Raw genomic sequence first — 23,190 nt, 5'->3', positions numbered from 1 at the left:
TATATATATATATATAAATAAGGTAAAGTGATCTGTTGCAAAGGTCCTTCCATTCAGTCACACCGTTTTAATTCTCGTTCTAAAACTTATTCCATTTGTAAGTGCCAGTATTTCCATATTACCCTTGCCATGTTAGGGCAGTGTTACGTAAATGCCTGTGTTTGAATAATTACATACAATCATGTGTTTAAGGCTTCTTCGGCACCCTCTCTGCCCGCCTTGTCCTATGCATATCTTACTGTGTCCTTACTGACTTTTAATTCGTAAATCTCTCCGTTTACAGAGGGTTTGTTAGCCATGGAAATCTCTCTTGACTGTGCCTTGTATCATCACTGTTACATCAACCGATATACCTTCAAGTGCTCCCAGCTATAATTAACCTCTCTGGCCTTGCCTGCCTGATTATTTCATTTCATCTTCTAATAGTTCATTCAATATAAATACACATGACCTCTTAACTTACCCTAACGTGTTTACTTACAACTACCTTGTGAGTAGAGCCCTCAGCTCAGTTAAATTCCCCCTTTTTCCTTGTATTTTACGATTTCCTGAACCAACAGCAGTCAGTTTTACACAAATATTGAGGTAAGTAACGAAATCATACATTTAGAGTTTATAAGTGGTTCATGATAAGCATTCCCTCAGGTTAAATCGTAAATATATGTATGTATGTATGTATGTTTGTATATATATATATATATATATATATATATATATATATATATATATATATATATATATATATATATATATATATATATATAGATGTGTGTGTGTGTGATTATGTGTGTGTGTGAGTGTTCATGAATGTTTGTTTGTATAACGGACACGTGTATAAACAAGTAACTAGATAGGATTAAATCTTCAACGAGCGGTAATGATTTGAAAATATTATATTTGCAAACAATGTTAGTAACTAGATAGATTAAATCTTCAACGTGAGTGTGTGTGTGTGTTTGAAAATATTATTCAAAAATAATCGACAATGTAGACAAACAAACATTCACACATATAATCACACACACACACACACATTGCCAACTATAAATATTCAAAGAATATTGAAAGAAACAATAATGGATATGGCCGGAAACAGACAGATTCTTGTTCGAGCAGTGAAAGAGTGAAGAAATACAAAATTTATATATATATATATATATATATATATATATATATATATATATATATATATATATATATATATATATATATATATATATATATATATATATATATATATATATATATATATATATATATATATATATATATATATATATATATATATATATATATATATATATATATATATATATATATATATATATATATATATATATATATATATATATAGATATATATAGTATATATATATATATATATATATATATATATATATATATATATATATATATATATATATATATATATATATATATATATATATATACTGTATGTGTGTGTGTTGTGTTTCAAATGCACAGTGAATCCTAATAAGGTCAAATCAATCACTGTCTGATCTCTCTCTCTCTCTCTCTCTCTCTCTCTCTCTCTCTCTCTCTCTCTCTCTCTGTATATATATATATATGTTCTTTTACATATTCTTTTTTTAGAAAAGACTTCTGACTGTCCCTTCCTCCTTCAATCTTTCTTTTTATATTCGTGAACTCAATTCTTCTCTTTTATTGTTGTAGTTCATTTCTTCACTCTTTTCACTGCTCGAACAAGAATCTATCTGTTCCTTTTCCATTTTCCATATTATTCACTTTCCCGTTGAGGAATTTCTTTCAATATTCTTTGAATATTTATAGCCGGCAATGACTGATGTCATCTTATTGTCATTTAATTGTGTTTGATTAACATTATTATTGGTTAAACCTGAGTGTTAAATACTGTATTATTCTGCTAGCTCTTTATCCTCCTCTCCGGTGGTGTGTATGTTGGAAACATTGTGCTAATGGCTGTTTTGTCTTTTAATATTCCCTGTTTGAGTCGGAGGTGGTTCCTTTTTTTTTTTTTTTTTTTTGAGGTGCTTTTGGCCGAAGCAGAGAGTCGTTTCTGAGTAACTTATAGAGGGATATGATACTGCCCAGCTGCTTGAATCGTCCGTTATGTGTGGATTTATTTGAAGCACCAGGATTCTTCTGCCACTTATTTCCTGCATCTCCTTGCTTAGTTAAAAAGCCGAGGGGGTCTCTCTGAGCCACGGTATGGTGATATTGTCACGGCTTAAGGACCTTGGCCGGATCTTTGGGATGTCCCTGCCTTGCAGAGGTCATCTGTGCTGATTGGTGGAGCACGCCAGATTCACCCCCCATTACTGCGACCAGTATTTTGACATTGTCCTGTGTTAATCTCTGGACGCAGAGATTTTATTATTAAAGAGATTACGGCCAATTATTGAGAAAAGGGGAAAAACCACCTTAGGACTTATTAGCGTGTATTGGTCGGGTTATTCCTTCTTTTTGATTGCCTCCTCCTGCCAGAACCCCTCTTTTGTGGATAATTGTGCTGCGGGCTATCTTTAGTAGTACGGGTGTGTTTATTATTGTTATTAATTAATTAAGGGTGTTAGTTATTCATTTATTTGATGTATTTGTGAGGTTAGGTGTAACTTCTATTTGGTTATTTATGTATCAAATTAATTTTTTTTTTTTTGTGTATTTTGTTTACCCCTTGAATTGATTTTTGCACATCTTTTTTCAGTACTATTTCACCTATCGTGGACTTAGTAACTGTCATTTGAACACTATTGGAACATTTTGAGATTAAGTATTGAGCGGTGGTCAGACCAGCAATCACACTGATTAATTATTATCATGATTATCATTCACACATTGTCTATCATTGTCTGTGGTTATGGGTTATACTGTAAGTATACAATTCTTATATTTGAGTAAATATTACTTTTATTTTTATTAAAACTCTTCCCTTTTACTTTTCGTTCCTCTTGAGAAGAACGTTCAGACTATCCTAGAATTCTTCAAGCTCTGAGGAACCTCTCACAAGTCAATGGCGTAATTGAAGTCAGCAAAAAACTTGACGCCTGAATAGAAATATATGAACTTGATAATCCAGAGAACAAATAAATGTATTTAAAGTATTACAAACAAGAAAGAAAGAAGACTGGAAATCATCTCTCTTGGTTATCTGTACACTGCACCAGCGTTTCGGAAATAAAATAAAATTAGGAATTTGTACAATCTTTAAGCAACTCTGACTATTAAGAACAGACTTTTAAATTATGTAACTGGCTAAGTTCTTCAAGAAAATTCGGGTTTCTAATGTTATAGTATCTTCACATTTTTAGGTAGGCGGTCCGAAGCTGAAAATGGTAAGGAAGAAAAATAAATACTAAATGATTTCCATTCCTTTTGCTGTCCTACTTATTGTCGGAATTGATGCACACACACACACACGCTACGGACGTAATATTTTATATATATTATATATAAATTTATATCATTTACTGCTTTCGTATATATTTCTTCACACTATATATATATATATATATATATATGAATATATATATATATATATATATATATATATAAATAATATAAATCAGTTATATACGGACGTAATTTTTTTAGAATTTAGGCTAAAATTTATCATCTATATGTTATTTCATCATGATATATATGAATATATATATATATATATATATATATATATATATATATATATATATATATATATATATATATATATATATATATATATATATTTATTTATTTAGTTATTTTTTATTTATTTATATATATCAGCTTGTTTAAAGAATACAGTTGTAATTGTTGACTATTATGGTCTGTGAAAGTGTAGTCTGAGTCCTGTGCCGGGAGGAAGCATTTATATATTTAAGCAAAAGCCAAACTTAGCCTAATGGAAAGTTCTGAATAGATACCTTTGTTCGAAGCTTCAATGTTCAGAAAAGAATGTTAATATAATATTAGATATTTAAGATGCTTTTGCATGAATCAGTAGATACATAACGCTGTTTCAAAGAGCAAATACACGTCTTTAACGTATATGTATCAGAAATAATTGAGCATATGGAAGCTGTTTCAACAAAAACACAGACTGGAAAAACATGAAATCTTTGACTGAAAGTCTTAAATGTTAGACTAAAGTCTTTCAAGCTGTTCTCACAAACAGATAGTTGGTGAACTGCAGGACAATTGACTTCAGTTCACCAAAACAGTGATAATATTAGAGGGCAGCTGGTTCAAAGATGTAGAAAGAAATTATAAACATATTCAGAGATTGGGAAATGAGGCACAAAGGATTTCCGTAAAATAAAATTTTGGCTATCTTTTGGAAATCTTACGAGAACCTTCATATTTCTGGTCTATTTTTAATATCAATGATATTCTGAAATGCCATATATGTTATTGCAGTTGGATGCATATCCTGTTTATCAAAATCTTTTGATGACCATCGTTATTTTTGAAATACTATCGTGTTCACGTTAATATTATCAGAACTGTGCGAAATATATCTGATCTTTCAGATATATTTCAGGGATAAAATATATTTTCAGTACCTGCAGTATTCTCATTCGACCTTCCAGATATGTAATATAAACTATACTAATGAGAATGAATATATATATATATATAGGAATGATATATATATATATATATATATATATATATATATATATATATATATATATATATATATATATATATATATATATATATATATATATATATATATATATATATATATATATATATATATATATATATATATATATACACACACGGGTGTTTCTGAAATTAGAGCCCCCTCCACATAACAAATGGAAAGTTAAAGTTTTCTGCTATAGACTATCTCCAAGTACATTATTTTAAGTTTATATTAAGCTATTTTTCATTTTACATTTCTTGTATTTTCAGACTGAGTGACGGAGTTAGATACAGCCTTGGCTAATGACTCGGAGGAAATCAGATGGGTATAACCTTCAGAAAGGCCAGGGATGCTAGCGCATCCTTCATTTCACATTCCTGGATAGCTAAATATGTTAAAAGAGATGAATCCTTTGTTAAAAGAAACTGGAACAAAAATCCATATGACTGTCGTTACGAAAAGAGTGAGACTCTTCGAAGGCCTGAAGTCCTTTCTCAGGAGTCAAAAAACATCATAGCTGAGGCAGTGGGTAGACATAAACTGGCGCTTGAACTAGAAATAAAATGGGAAAGAAGAGAAGTTATAGTGCTGTATGTTGTGAGCTGAAAAAATCTGGCATCAAGCCATTTAATGTTATCAGCAAGCCCAGCATCATTCAGCAACAGAGAGAAGACCATGCATGGTTTTGTGATTAATTTCTTAAAGATTTTGATGAAGCTGACTTTCTCCATGTTGCCGCATCAGATGAATTCTTCATTTACACAGTCAGGAAGCCAAATCATAAAAATGACATCATTTGGGCTGCAAAGTTGGATGATATCAGCGATGACGTGCGCTATCGCCAAGTTGTGAAATTTCCTGAATATTTTGGAATTTTTCTGTTTCACAGCCAAACAGTTAATGCGGATCATCAAAACAAAAGAACAGTCATGGAATGGCGAATACTTCAGAGAAACTTTGCTTATTGGTGGAGTATTTCCTTTCCTCAAAGATCCGGAAAATGTGTTATCTATTGAAGAAGTCACATTTTTGCATGATAAGGCACCATGTTTCAAGGCTCTTCAGACACAGGAGCTACTTCAAAACAGTGGTACCGATTTCTTCTCGTCAAGTGAATTTCCAAGGAACTTCCCTGACCTTAATGTATGTGAAAACATTGGTAGTATCATAAAGGATCTTGTTGAATCACGCACAGTGAACTATGTTTATCAAACATTTTTATGACTAAACGTATTCATATATTTTTTGTGTCAGCAGATGAATAAATACTCGTACTACAAGTATGACTGTGACATGTGCTAATTCAATAAGGAGGTGATAGTTATCTCAATTTCCACCAACAGTTTATATATGATTACAGAAGAAGCAACCCGATTAAAGCAAAAAAAAAAAAAAAAGACTGGCAGAGATATTCTTGCTATCAAAATATTTATGATTGAAAAGCTATTAAGGAAAAGATAGAGACAGAGACTAAGAGCAGGTACATTTCAGAGACATTTATCGGCATCATAGCTTCAATGAACATTATTTTGATAAAAAAAAAAGTCCCCAAAAATTTTCCCTGGAAGCAAGTAAAGCCACTGATGGCGCTTCCCGGAGCAGAAAGAGAGAAGGAAGATCCGTAATCCAGCTGACCAGGAAACAAAGTCTGAAAAAGGTCCTTGAAAGTCTCGGTATTTTATTCTCTCCTCCGTCTCCCCTTCCTCCTCCCCTCCTCCTCCTCTTCCTCCTCCTGGCATCAAAACTCCATCAGCTGAGAGTCCAGATTACATTCGGATCCTTTGGCCTTTGTTGCCGGGATGGTCGACCCAGGTGACACTTTCACAGCTTTCCTCTTCTTTCATAGGCAGAGGTTTGTTTTTCATTTTTCATTTATTCGTACATTTCCATTTACTACTTAGATGTAGTCTTTTTTCGTTTGCATTTGTTTTCGTGTTTTTTTTTTATTTGTAAACAATTTTGGCCGGGATTTTCGTTTGTTTTAAGTTAAATCAGTTTTATTTTTCACAAAGTTTTGTAAATTTCTTGGCAAAATTATCTTTTTTAAAAATTTATCCATTTATAAATTTCATAAATTTATCCATTTATAAGATTTCACTGTATTAAAATTAGTTAAATAATTGTTTCGATAATCTGTTGAACAATTGCTTTAATATATATCGTCCATTTTATTCTGTTATTGAATATGAAGTTTCCCATTCCTCAGTTATATTTTTTTATTTCTCTGAATGTTTTCAGGCATTCACTAACACATTTTCATGTTCTTTACACAATTTTATAGTTTTCTCTATGATACAATTTTCTGCTAAAGCATATTTTTAATGTGTAATCTCTAAAATTCTATGCACTAGAGAGCAATGAAAAATTCATTTGTCGGAAATATATTTCTAATTGTACAGTTTCAGGTTTATTACCTATTTTTTTAATAGGAAGTAGTGTGCAAATATATACCTTTTATGCAAGTAGTGAAAACGTGAGTTTTATGTATCTTTTTGTAGCTTTATTTTCATATGTGCACAAATAATATGACGAGCATGTTGAACATCAAGTCAAAGAGAGAGTCATCACTTTGTGCTTCATTTCTACCAGAGAAAGGTTGAGTTTGATGGCTACCATTGTGGTTAGATTAATTACACACCACCAAAGGAATATTAGCCAGTTGGAATGGCTTTATACTTCTGTTCTTGACATGGAGGCCCCAGGGATATTTTAAAGAAACCAATGGGAAAGGAGAAATATTAAGACGAATGCTATCTGTTAACTCACGAAGGACTGATGGCATAAATGATGAATCTAAGACCCTTCGCCATATGTAGTAATCAAGTTGTGTTTGAGATTCTTCAAGAGGATGGTCCTGTCTGATCCCTGGTATATCCTTCTGCTGTAAGGTCAAGCTAGCTGTGTGCAGCAACCAATACACGAATGAATAGTCATTTTGGACATCTTGCAGAGAAGAAATGGTAAGAGCCGGGAACCTTAGAATGGAATGATGTTTGTATATAGGGCTACTAGCCTGCTTGAGACAATTCCCAAACTACTGGTCAGACCATATGACTACAATATTCTTTCTGTCAAACACTTAATATATTTTATGTTGGGAATGCTAATTTGAAGGTTAATTTGAAGGTTAACTTAGAGATCACCATGGCACCCTGAGAAGAACACATAGCTCACTTGTCTCTTTGTATTTTGCTGTATTAAGGGCACATTGTCGATTTCCTGTTGACTACATACACATATGAGAGTTTGTGTACATCTAGTGTGTCATACCCATTCTGTCATCAGACAGACGATGACTCTCGGATAACACTTCATGGGGTTCAACTCTGTGTTCTCATGGATCTCCTAGACCAGGTATGGATGGTGATCTATAATTTTTCCAGCCCTCAAGTGAGTCCTAGAATGCTGCAATTCAATCATTAGTGAATGCTGCATTAGTAGCTTCCCCAGGTAATCCATTTCAACAATCAGTAGCTGACCTGTTCCAATTCAAGGGACAGAACTTTATACAAAAAACATACTGACGGGATCTCTGGAGGTTATTGAGAGAACAGGTCAAACAGTGTCATTTTTGTTACAAGAAACTAATTTCTATAGTGAACAGATATGTACAATTTATGAATGGTCATTCTTTGGAAATGTGAGATGGCCCTCAGAGTTAAAAATTTCATGTTAGCTAATTTGCATGACCTGGAAACTCCTTTATATGAAATTAGAAAGTTTCCTACTCATCAGTTTATCAGCATAAAATTGCAGCTGCGTCCATGAGCCCATCGCGCCCATCAAAGTAGGTATTCATAAGTGAAGTACTCTCTGGTAAAGGAAGCTACAGAACTGCTAGAATATAATAGATATATTGGACAATGGAAAGAATCCAGGCCATTTATACCACTTGTGCCTGAAAACAGCTTGTTCAGAGCCACTTTGCAAAGTTCTAAGGTGATTAAAGTCTTGGTGGTTGAAGCCAAATGTTGATCAGAAACAAGCAATACTTGTTTTCATCTTATCGAAAGATTTGCACCACCACCACTATTGGCTGAGTGCAGCCTAAGCATTCTGTATCACACCACATCGCCGTGTTTACCATTTTACACATACATGTTACCAGTAACGTAGGTTGCTGAATTCACCATATAAAAATTATGTAGACTAAAAATATGTGGCATGTGAAGAATGTACTGATTTTGTTTTTATTTTATCTGCTTGATGTTCTTTCACCGACTTTTTAAATACTTTATTTTTTACAAGTGCCTCACAATAATTATGAATTCACACCCTTAACTTGATGCGTTCTATGGCTGATTATTGAAAAGTCACGAAATTCGTAGAATGTTTGTTCTCTGGTTTTAGTAACTTCCCACTTTTATTACTACAGCATTCATTATCATTGACATTTACTAAAACTAAGTTGAATTACCTTTTGCAATACTTAAGTTTAGCAGTAGCTACAAGTTCAGGCATTTATTCCCACTCAGTTTTGAGTTTTAAGAGCATAAATGAACTTCTTACAGTTTCTGTATACAATTTCTACTTTCATATATCTATCCCTTATGAATCATTCCTTTTGCCATATCTGTGTTTTGGATGCAGTAGGGTTCGTGGGTCTGCTTAACAGAACCCAAAGGTTTGAGCTCCAGTAATTCACCTGGAGTTGTAATCACTTTCAAAAAGTACAAGGGCAAAAGTCAGGCAGTACATCCACAGTGGAATAAGCATGTCATAAACACAGTCGGCAACTTATCACACAGTATTCCATGCGATTATCCTGTATTTACCAAAAGATTTTGTCTCCACTTGGGGATTTTGACTTGTTTTCAACCTGTTTGTGATAATTATGCTATAAGTTGCCGACGTTTGTTTATGACATATTTTAATGTAGTATGGAAGCACTGTAAGATGTCGTTCTAGCCCAGACCGGAAAATGCAAAACAAATACAAAAGAAAAATAAGCAACCGTAAAAGAGGACAGAGCTTCAAATCCCACAAAAATAAGAAAGTTCTTAAAAGAGGAAATAGAAGAGTCAGGAAATACAGAAGCAGAAATAGGATTCCAAAGCCTGACTTTACAGAAAAGAAAGTCACTGATTTTCCCACAACATGTCTTGGATTCTGTTTCCCAGACACCTGGTTAAAATATTTAACTGTAAATGCTTTTGCATAAATTCTTCCTGGAAAATGAAAAAAAGTCAAAGATAAATTAAAATCAAATTATGGCAGTGATGCTGACGCCCTTCAGCCTTGTAATCCAGCCTTAAAATTTACTTTTTACTTCCTCAGCGGCTGAGGGAAATTACCTTTCAGCCTTAATTTCGTATACTTGCCGGGTGAAATGAAATTACGGGAGTTGTTAAGCCAACACCTTGCAATTCGGTAGCACTAAGGACCTTACTTCGGCCATAAATAGCAAGACTTCGGTAAATGACCCAACTATGATGTTCTAGGCTCACTTCCGCTTTCTTCTGGGAACCATTATGCTCATCGAAACCAGGCTGGCACCACTCCTAAGCTCTCACTATCGCGCGCCCATACCTCGAACGAGGTGCTTCTTACTTGATGAATAATTTACTCTTATACACACGGAGAAATTGTTCTTAATTTCACATTTCCTTCGAGATTTATAGAGACAAAGAACTATTATTTTTATACAGTGCTTCTGAAGAAGCATAAAGTATACAGTGGAATCAGTTGTTAAAAATGTGATGGATTAAAGTTATTCAAAAACTAAATTAATTTAATTCTTTTCTAGAGAAATGCAAAATCCTATAATGCAATTAAGAAGAATGAAAGAATTTACATATCCCACAAAGAATGCAAACTGGTTAGTTGAAACGGCCGTAGGGCATAGAAAGCAGATCCGCATACGATACACGACTGTCGTTCCCCTCCTGAATCGGGGAAATAACCTCCGTTTGCAGTTAAAGGAATTTACTGCTCCAGCTGGAAGGGAAATATTACACCCTTACACCCCCTGTGATATTTCCTTTAGGATACGAAATATTGGAACTATAATTTAGTAGTAAAGTATACAGTAGGTACTGCGCTTTCCCAGACACTTGCTGTGGCTCAAACCATGGACATTTAAATTAAAAATGCATATGTCAGTATTGCTAATTAAGAAGCGGTATTATGATAAATCAACAATACATACAACATGTTTACAACTGCATACGCAATCACGCACATTAACACGAAGACACATACACATACACACACACACACAGATATATATATATATATATATATATATATATATATATATATATATATATATATATATATATATATATATATATATATATATATATATATATATATATATATATATATATATATATATATATAATATATATATAAATATATATATATATATATATATATATACGTGTTTCACAACGATAAGTTTCTGACTCACATTGGGATCGAACCCCAGTCTCTGAAATGAAAGGCCAGGCCATTACCAACTAACCCATGCAAGTCATAAAAGAAGGTGGAATCTAAGGATCTTCAGTATATACCAGGGGCTTTTTCTGGGCAGGCTGCCGCCTAACATACCAGCGAACTTGACCAACTTCCCGACCCACCAGGGAGCCAACTGGTAGCACTTCCTTCGAATTACCCATTCAGCGTGAATATGATGGAACTAATCAGCACATGGGCGCATGTTTCATAGAAGTAAACTTCAGACCCACATCAGGATCGAACCCCAGACTCTCAAACAAAAGGCCAGAGCACTACCAATTGACCTACATAAGTCATAAAAGAAGTTGAAACCCATGTACCTATGTATCTGAGGACAAACAGACAGACAGAAACACACGCCACACCAAAAACCATCTAAAATTCGAACTATGTTAAGAAAATCAATAGAACATCTTCAGCTCGGAAACACGTCACAGCAAAAGGCTGACATTGTGCAAAGTGAAAAGAAAGTCAAGTGTAGATGAGCACAGGTTTTACAAAATGACGAGTACTGAATAATGGTGATCATGAATGCTACAGTGAGAGGTCGACTCTTCCTGACGAATCCCAGTGAATTTTAATAGCTTGCGACATGCTTTCCTGCCTTATATATAGAAGTTATCTTGAAACGTAGAGAAAAATAACCACATATGAGTATGAAGATCATCAGCAAACAAGTAAATAATGCACCGAAGTTTTTTCGACGCAATCGAGTTTTCTGTACAGCGTATAATGCTGTATGAAACTCTCAGCTACGACCGGGCAGCGATCAGTTGCTCCCAGATGCGGTCAGGTGAAGGACCATCGGCGACGCCTCCGGAAAGCGCTGCCAGACGAACGATCCATGGCTAAACTTAACCTTGAATAAAAATAAAACTACTGAGGCTAGAGGGCTGCAATTTGGTATGTTTGATGATTGAAGGGTGGATGATCAACATACCAATCAGCAGCCCTGTAGCCTCAATAGTTTTTAAGATCTGAGGGCGGACAGAAAAAGTGTAGACAGGAAAAGTGCGAATGGACAGTAAAAGCCACCTCAGTAGCTTTCTTTTACAGAAAACTAAAAAGCAGGTAACGTAACATTCAAAATATAGCACTCAAAATGAACACAGAATAAAGAATAAAGTTATTGATAAAAGTGTTCCTACCAATTTCAGTTCTTACAAATATGATTTGTTTTGTAACTGCCTTTAGAAAAAGAACCCCAATTAATAGAAAACATTGTATTCAAATACACAGCAGCATTAATTATGTTCAAGGTTCCTGTGGGAGATATTCTTTTATAATGACAAAGCCTTAAACAACACAGGAAAATGTTGACCGATACTTACGCAGTAAATCGGGACTGATTCATCAGTTATAACAGTGATCATTACTGGGCAGATTTTTTGCAAAGAGAATAATTTAGAATAAATATGAAGGTTTTGATTGACAGGTTTTTGTTGTTAGAAATGAACTATTAAGAACTAAAGCTGGGTAAAGTCTTTGAGAAGTTTAAATTGATAAGTATATTTGATTCTGATGCACGGGCAAATATTTGCCGCAATACCTATAATGATCTTTCAACTTACTGATAGCCTAATTTTGGATAGGCTTTCACTAAAAGCCTTGAATCCCGAGGAGGAAATAAAGGAAGAGATTTCCTACCACAAGTAAAAGAAATCAGCCCTAGTACACCTTTTTGGTACTTCGGTGGGTCAGGGTTACTTCTACTGAATTGCTCCCAACCTACAGCTTTGGTAAGTTCAATACTAACATGCTAGATGGCTCATATGACGGTATTAAATGTGATTGTTTTTATTTTTAACCTTAGCTTTGAATGAAAGGCAAATTTTTGAGGATCAAAAGCAATATTTCTTGGTTTATGCTGACAAAGAAGGCACGGCTCTTGTAGAACTGGGAGAGGTACAAGAACTTTATATCTCCAGTGTTAAGATTGAGAGAAACCAAAATGAATTATTATTATTCAAAAGGTGAACCTCATTCATATGGAACACGTCCAAAGGGCCATTTACTTGAAATTGAAGCTTCCAAAGAATATGGTGTTCATTTGAAAGAAGTAACAGAAAGCAATATGAAAAACAGAAATATTAGACCAGTTACTATAAAAGAAAACTTAATTAACAGATTAATAAACAGATGAAAATATAAGAAAATCATGAAAATAAAATAATTGCTTTAAGGCATTAATACACTGCAACTTCGCTTGAGCTATTGAGGTACCTATTGCATAATATCCTCAGGATGACTTTAACAGTCCAATGGTGTGAAGAATAAAGGACCCAGAGAACTGAGAAGTTCGACAGCCAGGCACATTTACTGCATACTGGTGGTGCTGTTCAGAAAATCTGGTCACTCTCGGAAGGAAAAGGGGATCAGGGATCAATTGTGAATGTAAAAGATCTTTATTAAAATATAACTTATGAAAAAGTGGCAAAGAAGAGACCATGCGTCGATGTTCCAAGTCATACTTGCTAATATTAAGAAACAGAAACCTACCACAACGAACCACTCTGTCTAAAAGAGATAAATCTCTGGCAGAAGCAAACATCCACACCGGGGAACATTATTCTAGTAAAAGAAGGACAAATGACCTAAAACAGGTTGCAATGATTTTTATCACTGTTATAAATATATGAGGCCTTATGCACAATACCTAACTTTCGTGTGGCGCGGCATTTGCTGACAATTTCATTAGCTGTTTCTCAAAAGTAAGACGTGAGTCAAAAGTTACGCGGAGCATAGTTAAAGCTTCAGACTCATTCAGCAGAGCCCCATCCACCTGAGGGGGAGGATGGGATGGAAAATCAGTACGAGATCTATTAATCAATAATTTTTTTCTTTTATTTTACTGGAGCTCAGCCTCATACGGGGAACTTCAGACACAATAGGTTTTGGTTCGCTAAAGTTCCCATCAACTGCAGCTTGCTGCTGCTTACCTTTAATTAAGGAGATCTTGAAGTAATCCTAAAACATATCCACCCACTCTAAGACTCTGAACTTTATAAATAAGTGGTTTATGATTTACTAAATCGAAAGCGGCACTAAAACCTGTTTGAGTTACTCTATAGTCACAACCCTTATCAAGGTTCTCTTGCAAATGGCATGTGAGATCTAAAAGAGTATCAAAGGTACCTAACTCCTTCCTGTATGCGTATTGATTATCAACTAATAATCCTTTGGATTTCACTTACTTTTATAGTGGCTTTAAAACAAGCTTTTCTGCAACTTTGGAGAGTACAGGGAGAATGAAAACAGGTCTGTAGTTAATGCAGTATGCAGATATGCCACTCCTTGGAACAAGTACTGTATTGCTTAGCTTGTGTTCACCTGCAAGGATACTGCAGCAGCATAAAAATCTATAGAATCTGCTGATCTTGGGAGACAACACACTAGAAACCTTTTTTAAAAAACAAAGGGAAGAAGCCATCAGGATCTTCTCCACCCCAGCTATCAAGATTATCAAGAATTTTTTCAGCATTCCCAGAGCGAAATGCCAATAGGAATAGGAATAGGGTTCGGAAGTTGACAAGTATCAGGGAGAGGGACATCCTCAGCTGATTACTTAGCTTTAAAACCTCGATGAAGCAGTTCAGCCTTTTCGTTAAGGCCAATAACCAATCTACCATTATCTGTTAGTAGTGGTGGAATGGAAGATGAGCCTGACCCGAAGATAGAAGATGCCAATTTGGTCCACCACAGATGAATAATTAAGGATTATTATAAATGAGAGAATTCAAATGTTTACATTTTAGTCGAACGAAAGAGTATGCTATTAAGGTGTCTCAGAGAATATTTTGCTAACGGATTTTCTGATGGTAAGATGGTAATATTGCTGTGCAACTTGATTAGATTTGTGAACAAAGACAAATGATTGTTATGCCTTGATTGCAAGGGGGCTAGATATCCTTTTAAGGATAAAACGCAGAATTTGCTCGATTATGGAGAAATGTAAAAAAATAATAAAAAGGAAAACAAACTAGAGAAAACAATGACGAGAAATAAGTGAGATGGAAACTTGTGCTATTGTAATTGAAGTGCAATTATCGTCGTTAACATAATAATGATTTTAAAAGGTTTATATCTGTCATAATATATATTCAGTTACAATATTCTGAAATGGAAAAGGAACCTTATTTCCTCAATCCTCTCTCAGTGTCGGGCTTTTTTTTTTTTCAATTACATTTGCATCACACAACCAAAAGGATATCAACAGTTTATTAAAGTATCTCATAAAAAAAATTCCTTCTTCTACATCAAAGTACTGTTTCTTAATCCTTTTCTTGAAGTGTTTTTTTCTGTTTTGCATTAATTACTGAAACTCATTTAATAAAAAAAAATAAGAATGACCTAGAATCATGTTAGTGAATAATGTCTGAGTTTCGTTATTTATCACCCCTCACGTCACCCCCTTGAGGGTGGTATGACTACAATTCTTCTGCTGTATTTTGTGCTGGCTGTTTTCCACAAATTAACTGAATTGTTAGAGAACAAATTCTCTTTCAATATTACCCATATTATCAGTATTCTCCCTTGACTTATAATTCTTTGTAACAGAGGAATTTTAAAGCAGGTATACAGATACACCAGCTAAAAATACTCATAAAGTCCAGAATAATATGTAATGAATTGAAAATAGAAAGGAACAATGTGTTCTTAGTGCAATGAACGAGGCAAAAAATCATAATTTAGTCAATAGGATATGCTTATCAATAAAAAAATCAAAACAAAATCCTGAATAATATTCAGTTTATTACTGTCGTAATCAACCTATTTGTCCACTTTATCACCACAGCAGAAAGATTTTTTTTTTTTTATCTGAATATCATTTACTTCCCGAGCGACAGGGAACTACCAAAGTTGTTAAGAATAAGCGATGACCTTCCTGGTAGTCAATGATTTTAATTCAGTAGCCGAGTCCAACATCTCAGGAAATGATCTAAGTTAAGATGTTGATGAGACAATTTTTGTGTTGTTGTCTTCTTTTTGTGTGTGTGTTTTTTTTTTATTAATTGCTTTTACGACTACAAAGCACACAAGCAGACACTGTGTCGAAGGAAGTCAAGGCCTGTAAGCACTTAAACACCACAATTACAAAAAAAAAAAAAAAAATAGTTGTTTTCATACCAGACCTCCTCAAACACTAACCCATCAGAGATGAGCTTTCTGGATGTCAAGTCTGTTTCGTTCTAACAATTCTGTCTGCCTGACAAATCCCAGAGTTTAGCCCTGCATTTTTCTTAAAACTATCTCTTTAAAATAAGTCTTCAGCCAACTGTCTGTTTCCATTTCACTTGTATCCACCTCAGAACATCAACATTCACTTTAAACTTTATCCTCTTACAAGTGTGTTCAAAGTTTCTGTCACCGGCTCTCGCGGCTTTTCTTCACTGTCACCAGACACATGCGTTAGTGAATCGCCTTTCTGTTTGCAACATATATTTTCCCAAAGTAAATTGGCATTCATTTCTTATTTTTCCCCTGGCTGCTTTCGTCCCTCTAACCGCTGGAGAGTTAAGCATCCACAGAGATTTAGATCTCCATCCGATTATTATTATTTTTTTTTACCGGCTTTATTTTCATCTGATTCAGTCAGTCCTATGAAATTACTTTTAGACTGCATGCAATCAAAACTCTCCACATCAGGTATCTTTCAAGTTTTCCAAGTTTATGACCGCCACGTGCACTTTGTCTATATATTCATGTTTTATAACAAATACTTTATCCCCAAGCATACTTATTTGTCAACACACACATTTTTATTTCGCTAAGTAGGAATCTGCCATCTCTCGTTAACCGTTCAGTCAAACCTTTCCCATCACCTCCCAACGTGAGCTACAATTAATATTCCAGACACCAGAATGGACCGAACAATGTTTGAAAGACTTCGAATTGGGATCAAGTAGAATTTCTCTCTCTCTCTCTCTCTCTCTCTCTCTCTCTCTCTCTCTCTCTCTCTCTCTCTCTCTCTCTCGCATGAACATTTTTAAGCATCATACGAAATTCTGGAAGCAGGAACGATGTGAAAACTGCGTGGAATCGCCCGAATTGGAAAGCAGTTGGAAGCCATTAGGAGGATCGGCTTCTGGGATGAAACCGTCGTCCATCAAGTAGGAATCCCGTGGAGGCGGAACGCGAAAGAATCTCGGTGGTGGGAGGAACCTTTAATGATTATTAATTAACAACTTTTGACGGTTGGGGGAATAGGGTCGGGTGGTTTACGCCTTTGTTCAGATGGAAAGTTTGTTGAACAGATAGGAATGAATAAAAACGGAAGCCGCCGGTTTTAAATTGATATTGAAATTCAGTGTGCTAAAAGAAGCTTTTTTTGTCTTGGGTGAATTCAGCAATGTGGAGGTATTTTCCAAACAACTGCTGTATTTGTAAGCATCCCGAGTCACGTAAGCATAAACATTTCCTGTTTTCTTTACACTTGCAATTTCTAACAATGAATATCAGCGTAACGTTTACGAATGCATCATAAAACTTTAGACCTTAGTTAGCAGAATATTCTGTCGACCACCTATCACTGTATCTAAGCCAAAGACCCAGATTCGAATCCTGGCCGGGGCAGAGACACTTATGAATTATAGTTTTCCTTTGGTGTACGCTGTTTCCTAAATATGTTGAGTTGGATATTAAGTGATGTTTATGGTTTAATATTTGTGAATATAAGAAATGTCACGTGTCTATAAGCAATACAACTTCATGCACAAACATACACGCATGCAAACACACACACACATATATATATATATATATATATATATATATATATATACATATATATATATATATATATATATATATATATATATATATATATATATATATATATATATATATATATATATATATATATATATATATATATATGTATATATATATGTATATATATGTGTGTGTGTATGTGTGTGTGTGTGCTTGTGTATCAATAAGTATCTTCATTAGTTAAATGAGGCAGTGTTGAAATATGTAATTCACAAATCCATTTTTTTTATTTAGTTTTGGTCATTCAGGTTCTTCTTAGCTATGAACAACTCACTTGAGTAGAAAGGCATATACTTACATTTTCACATATAACCTCATTTTACCTGCAAACAGACACATTTGTATCTGTTTGAAAGTAAAATTATGTTATATGTGAATAGTTAAGTATTTATCTTCCCACCCATGTGAGTTATTCTTAGCAAAAGAAGAACCTGACTAAACAAAAGCAAATAAAAATTTTTAAGAAATAAATTTGCGAATAACCAGTGCTCCATTTAACTGGGATATACCAACCCCGTCAAAATATCATCATCATATACATACTGAAGGTTCCAACGGGAAACCCTTTTAATTGTTACAATCCACAAACAATGTCAAAACGGTTCCCATTACCGCAGTTCGGAAATGTTATATCATAAAATGGTTCTGTCTCGGGCCACAGTTAATATCGCCAATAAAATGACGATGGCATATATTGTAAAAGAAACATAATCCACACGCGCTTTAATGATACATGGCAATGCTGGTATTATAAAGGTTAGTGTTGATACCATTCAAAAACAATGAACATTTGAAACATTTATTTTGATTTTGAAAGCAGGGATTAGGTTTTTCATTTTAAGTGTTTATCACATGTGAAATTTATCTTTTATCACGACACTACATTTCTCCAATTTCTTAAATTTTCCGTTTACACTTAGTCCTGAAACTCTAAAGTACTCTACGTAGTTCTACAATGAAATAAAAATCTAGTACATTGGCCAGTTAGTCAGACATTTAAGGCTACAAACAAGAATGAGTTGCTGGGCCAGCCCTAGGAGAGCTGTTAATCAGCTCAGTGGTCTGGTAAAACTTAGGTATACTTAACTTTGGTGTAACTTTTGATTCACATCTAACTTTTGAGAAACTTCTAATCAAAGTTTCAGCTAATGCTGCACGAAAGTTAGGTATTGTTCGTAAGACCTCATATATTTATAACAGTGATAAAATCAGGGCAACCTGTTTTAGGTCGTTTGTGCTTCCTTTACTAGAGTACTGTTCTCCAGTGTGCATGTTGCTTTTTGCCAGAGATTTACCTCTTTTATTAGAGTGGTCGTGTTGGTAGGTTCTGTTTCCTAATAGTAGCAGTTATGACTTGGGCCATCGACGGATGGCCTCTTGTTTGACACTTTTTCATAAGTTATATTTCAACAGAGATCTTTCACATCCAAGTGATCCCTGATCCTCTTTACCTGCCGAGAGCAACGAGATTCGCTGAACAGCAGCACCAGTGTGCAGTAAATGTGCCTCTCTGTCGAACTTCTCAGTTCAAGAGGTCCTTTATTCCTCTCACCGCTGGACTGTGGTACAGTCATCCTGAGGATGTCACACAATTGGAACTGCTCTATTGCTATTCTTTCATTTTAATATATTTTCATCTCTTTGTTAATTTGTCATTCTATTTCTGCTTTTTAATAAGTGAGATCTCTTCTCCCTGTGTTCCCTTTACCTTCTTTTACTTCCCAGTGAACACCATATTCTTTGGAAGCTTAAATTGCAAGTCAATGACCCCTGTGTGGCTTTGATCCATATGAATAGGGTTCATCTTCTGAATAATAACAATATATATATATATATATATATATATATATATATATATATATATATATATATATATATATATATATATATATATATATATATATATATATATATATATATATATATATATATATATATATATATATATATATATATATATATATATATATATATATATATATATATATATATATATATATATATATATATATATATATATATATATATATATATATATATATTTATATATATATATATATATATATATATATATATATATATATATATATATATATATATATATATATATATATATATATATATATATATATATATATATATATATATATATATATATATATATATATATATATATATATATATATATATATATATATATATATATATATATATATATATATATATATATATATATATATATATATATATATATATATATATATATATATATATATATATATATATATATATATATATATATATATATATATTCTAATAGTTACAATGCCTATAACATATATATATTATTATATATTTGGATAATATATATATATATATAGATCAACTTATGCGTTTGGATCTTAAGGCTTTATAGTTACAAGCATATCCAAAAAAAGCGTGAAGAATTGAAAAGTTAAGAGGGCATTGTATATATTAGAATTATATATATGTCTGGTAAAGTGACCAGTAGATTCTATATATATATATATATATATATATATATATATATATATATATATATATATATATATATATATATATATATATATATATATATATATATATATATATATATATATATATATATATATATATATATATATATATATATATATATATAATATAATATGATATATAGGTAGGTGAAATCTATATTACAACAGAACCTGTACTTACATATTTTTATCAAAAGATATGAAGAATTATTCTAACCAATAATACTATGAAACTAACGCATCACACTACAATATATATAAATAAATGAGTTTTTTAATACTATTTCTAATAAAGGAATTTCTAAAAACTCATTGTCATTCAAATCTAAAACACATTTTTATATCTTTGCACATTTGAACACAGGTTAATGCGATAAATTTACAGGAAAATAGAAATCATACAATATAGCTGGCATTATAACAGACACGCATACATACATATATACCGAGAACACATACACACACACACCAACACTATATAAACATGCACACACACATATGTATATATATATATATATATATATATATATATATATATATATATATATATATATATATATATATATATATATATATATATATATATATATATATATATATATATATATATATATATATGTATATATACAGGTGTTTTGAAATTAGAGCCCCCTGCCTCTACACCATAAACTAAAATTGATCTGGACAAAAACAAAAGTAATTCAGAACAGGTAGTTATTTAAATTTCTCTCTGAGTATTTAATGTTTTTTGTGGCCTCCACCTGCCTGTACAACAGCCTGCATTCTTGAGGGGTATGATTTCAGCAAATCGCAAAAAGTTGAGACTCAAACCCCATATCCCTGAGCATTTCGGTCACCTCTCATTGCAGGTCGTTGAGGCTTGGTATACCATCATAGTTCACTGTGCACACTTCGACATGATCCTTTAAGATACTACAAATGTTTTCACACACATTAAGGTCAGGGAGGGCCTGAAATTCACTTAACAAGAAGAAATCGATACCATTGTTTTGAAGCAGCTCCTGTGTCTGAAGAGCCTTGAAACTTGGTGCCTTATCATGCAAAAATGTGACTCCTTCAACAGATAACACATTTTCAGGAACTTTGAGGAAAGGAAATACTCCACCAGTAAGCACAGTTTCTCTGAAGTATTCGCCATTCCATGACTGTCCTTTTTCTTTGATGATCCACATTATCCGTTTGGCTGTGAAACAGAGAAAATTTTCCAAACATTCAGGAAATTTCACAACTTGGCGATAGCGCACGTCATTGCTGATATTATCCAACTATGCAGCCCAAATGATGCCATTTTTATGATTTGGCTTCCCGACTGTGTAAATGAATAATTCATCTGATGCAGCAACATGGAGAAAATCAGCTTCATCCCAATCTTTAAGAAATGAACCTCAAAACCATGCACGGTCTTCTCTGTTGCTGAGTGATGTTGGGCTTGCTGATAACATGAAATGGCTTGATACCAGATTTTTCAACTTCGATATACAGCACTATAACTTTCTTCCCTTTTTGTTTCTAGTTCAAGCGCCAATTTATGTAAAAACTTTCTTGGTCTACCCACTGCCTCAGCTATGATGTCATTTGACTCCTGAGAAAGGACTTTAGGAGTTCCAAGATTCTCACTCTTTTCACAATGACAGTCATATGGATTTTTGTTCTAGTTTCTTTTAACAAAGGATTCATCTCTTTTAATGTTTTTAGCTATCCAGGATAAACAGGAAGAGAAACAAGAGCATATTTAAATATTTACCTTCTCTTGTTACATATTGGATGCTACATGAACACTAATACCACCACATGCTTCCTGAAGTGTTGATACCTTTGGGAAATCATTTCCTCTTTAGGCTTTCAGCAGTCAACTGATGTTTGAAGAATGCTCATAAAAGTTATTCGCTCAAACATCTAAAAAGACATTAAAGAATTCAGGGTATTTTGTCTGAATTTCCTTTTTCTTATAGGCTTTTATATAACACACTGTGTTATATAAATACTGTTTTTACAGTATTTGCTAAATTTTATGACTAGGGCACCATGATGAGCAGAAACTTATGTACCTTTCATATCAGATGCATATCTCTTGCTTGTCTAAAATGGTGGGGGTTTGTCTGGAGGTTCCCTTATCATATGTTTCCCGACTGTACGATTAATTTAAATCGTATTTTTGTTGTCATTTGTTTTGAGTTTGAAATTGATTCATTAAAAGTTGTTAGCGGTTTTGTACACCCATTAAACCTATTAATGGGGCCTGGGAATTTCGTTCTTCTGTAATACAGCTGTTTGAAATGCTTGTGATATAAATATCTAATGAACGGGATGTACAGACTATTTTGAGCTACGTGCAGTAAGAAAGTATTTCAGGTCCTCACACTGCTTTGCTTTTAAGAATTTCATTGCATTTATGTTTTGATTATATGACTGCTATTTAGACATACTTTTGCTGGCTAGATTTACAAAAAGGTATGAATGCTCTTTACAATTTATTTTGATGGATTTCTTAATTTGATTAAGAATAAATCATTGTTCGCAAGCTCTAATATTATTAACAGAGCTAGTTTTTAATATAAAGTTCACTCGTTAATATAACTCCAAACAAAGTTTACCACTACAATCATTTCCACTGCTATCACGACTACTAATCAAGGAATGATAGATTTAACTAATATGAAGACAAAACACAAAGAAGAAACATGATTGTCATTACAATTTTTCCCCTGGAACTCTCTCTTGGCGGTTCCGTCCTCCGAACATCGAAGAAAATAACTAAATTTTTTTTTAA

The sequence above is a fragment of the Macrobrachium rosenbergii genome, chromosome 45, assembly GCF_040412425.1.
Source record: "Macrobrachium rosenbergii isolate ZJJX-2024 chromosome 45, ASM4041242v1, whole genome shotgun sequence".
NCBI classification, from domain to species: Eukaryota; Metazoa; Arthropoda; class Malacostraca; order Decapoda; family Palaemonidae; genus Macrobrachium; species Macrobrachium rosenbergii.
The sequence above is the reverse complement of the archived record's forward strand: the minus strand, read 5'-3'. Positions refer to the sequence as shown.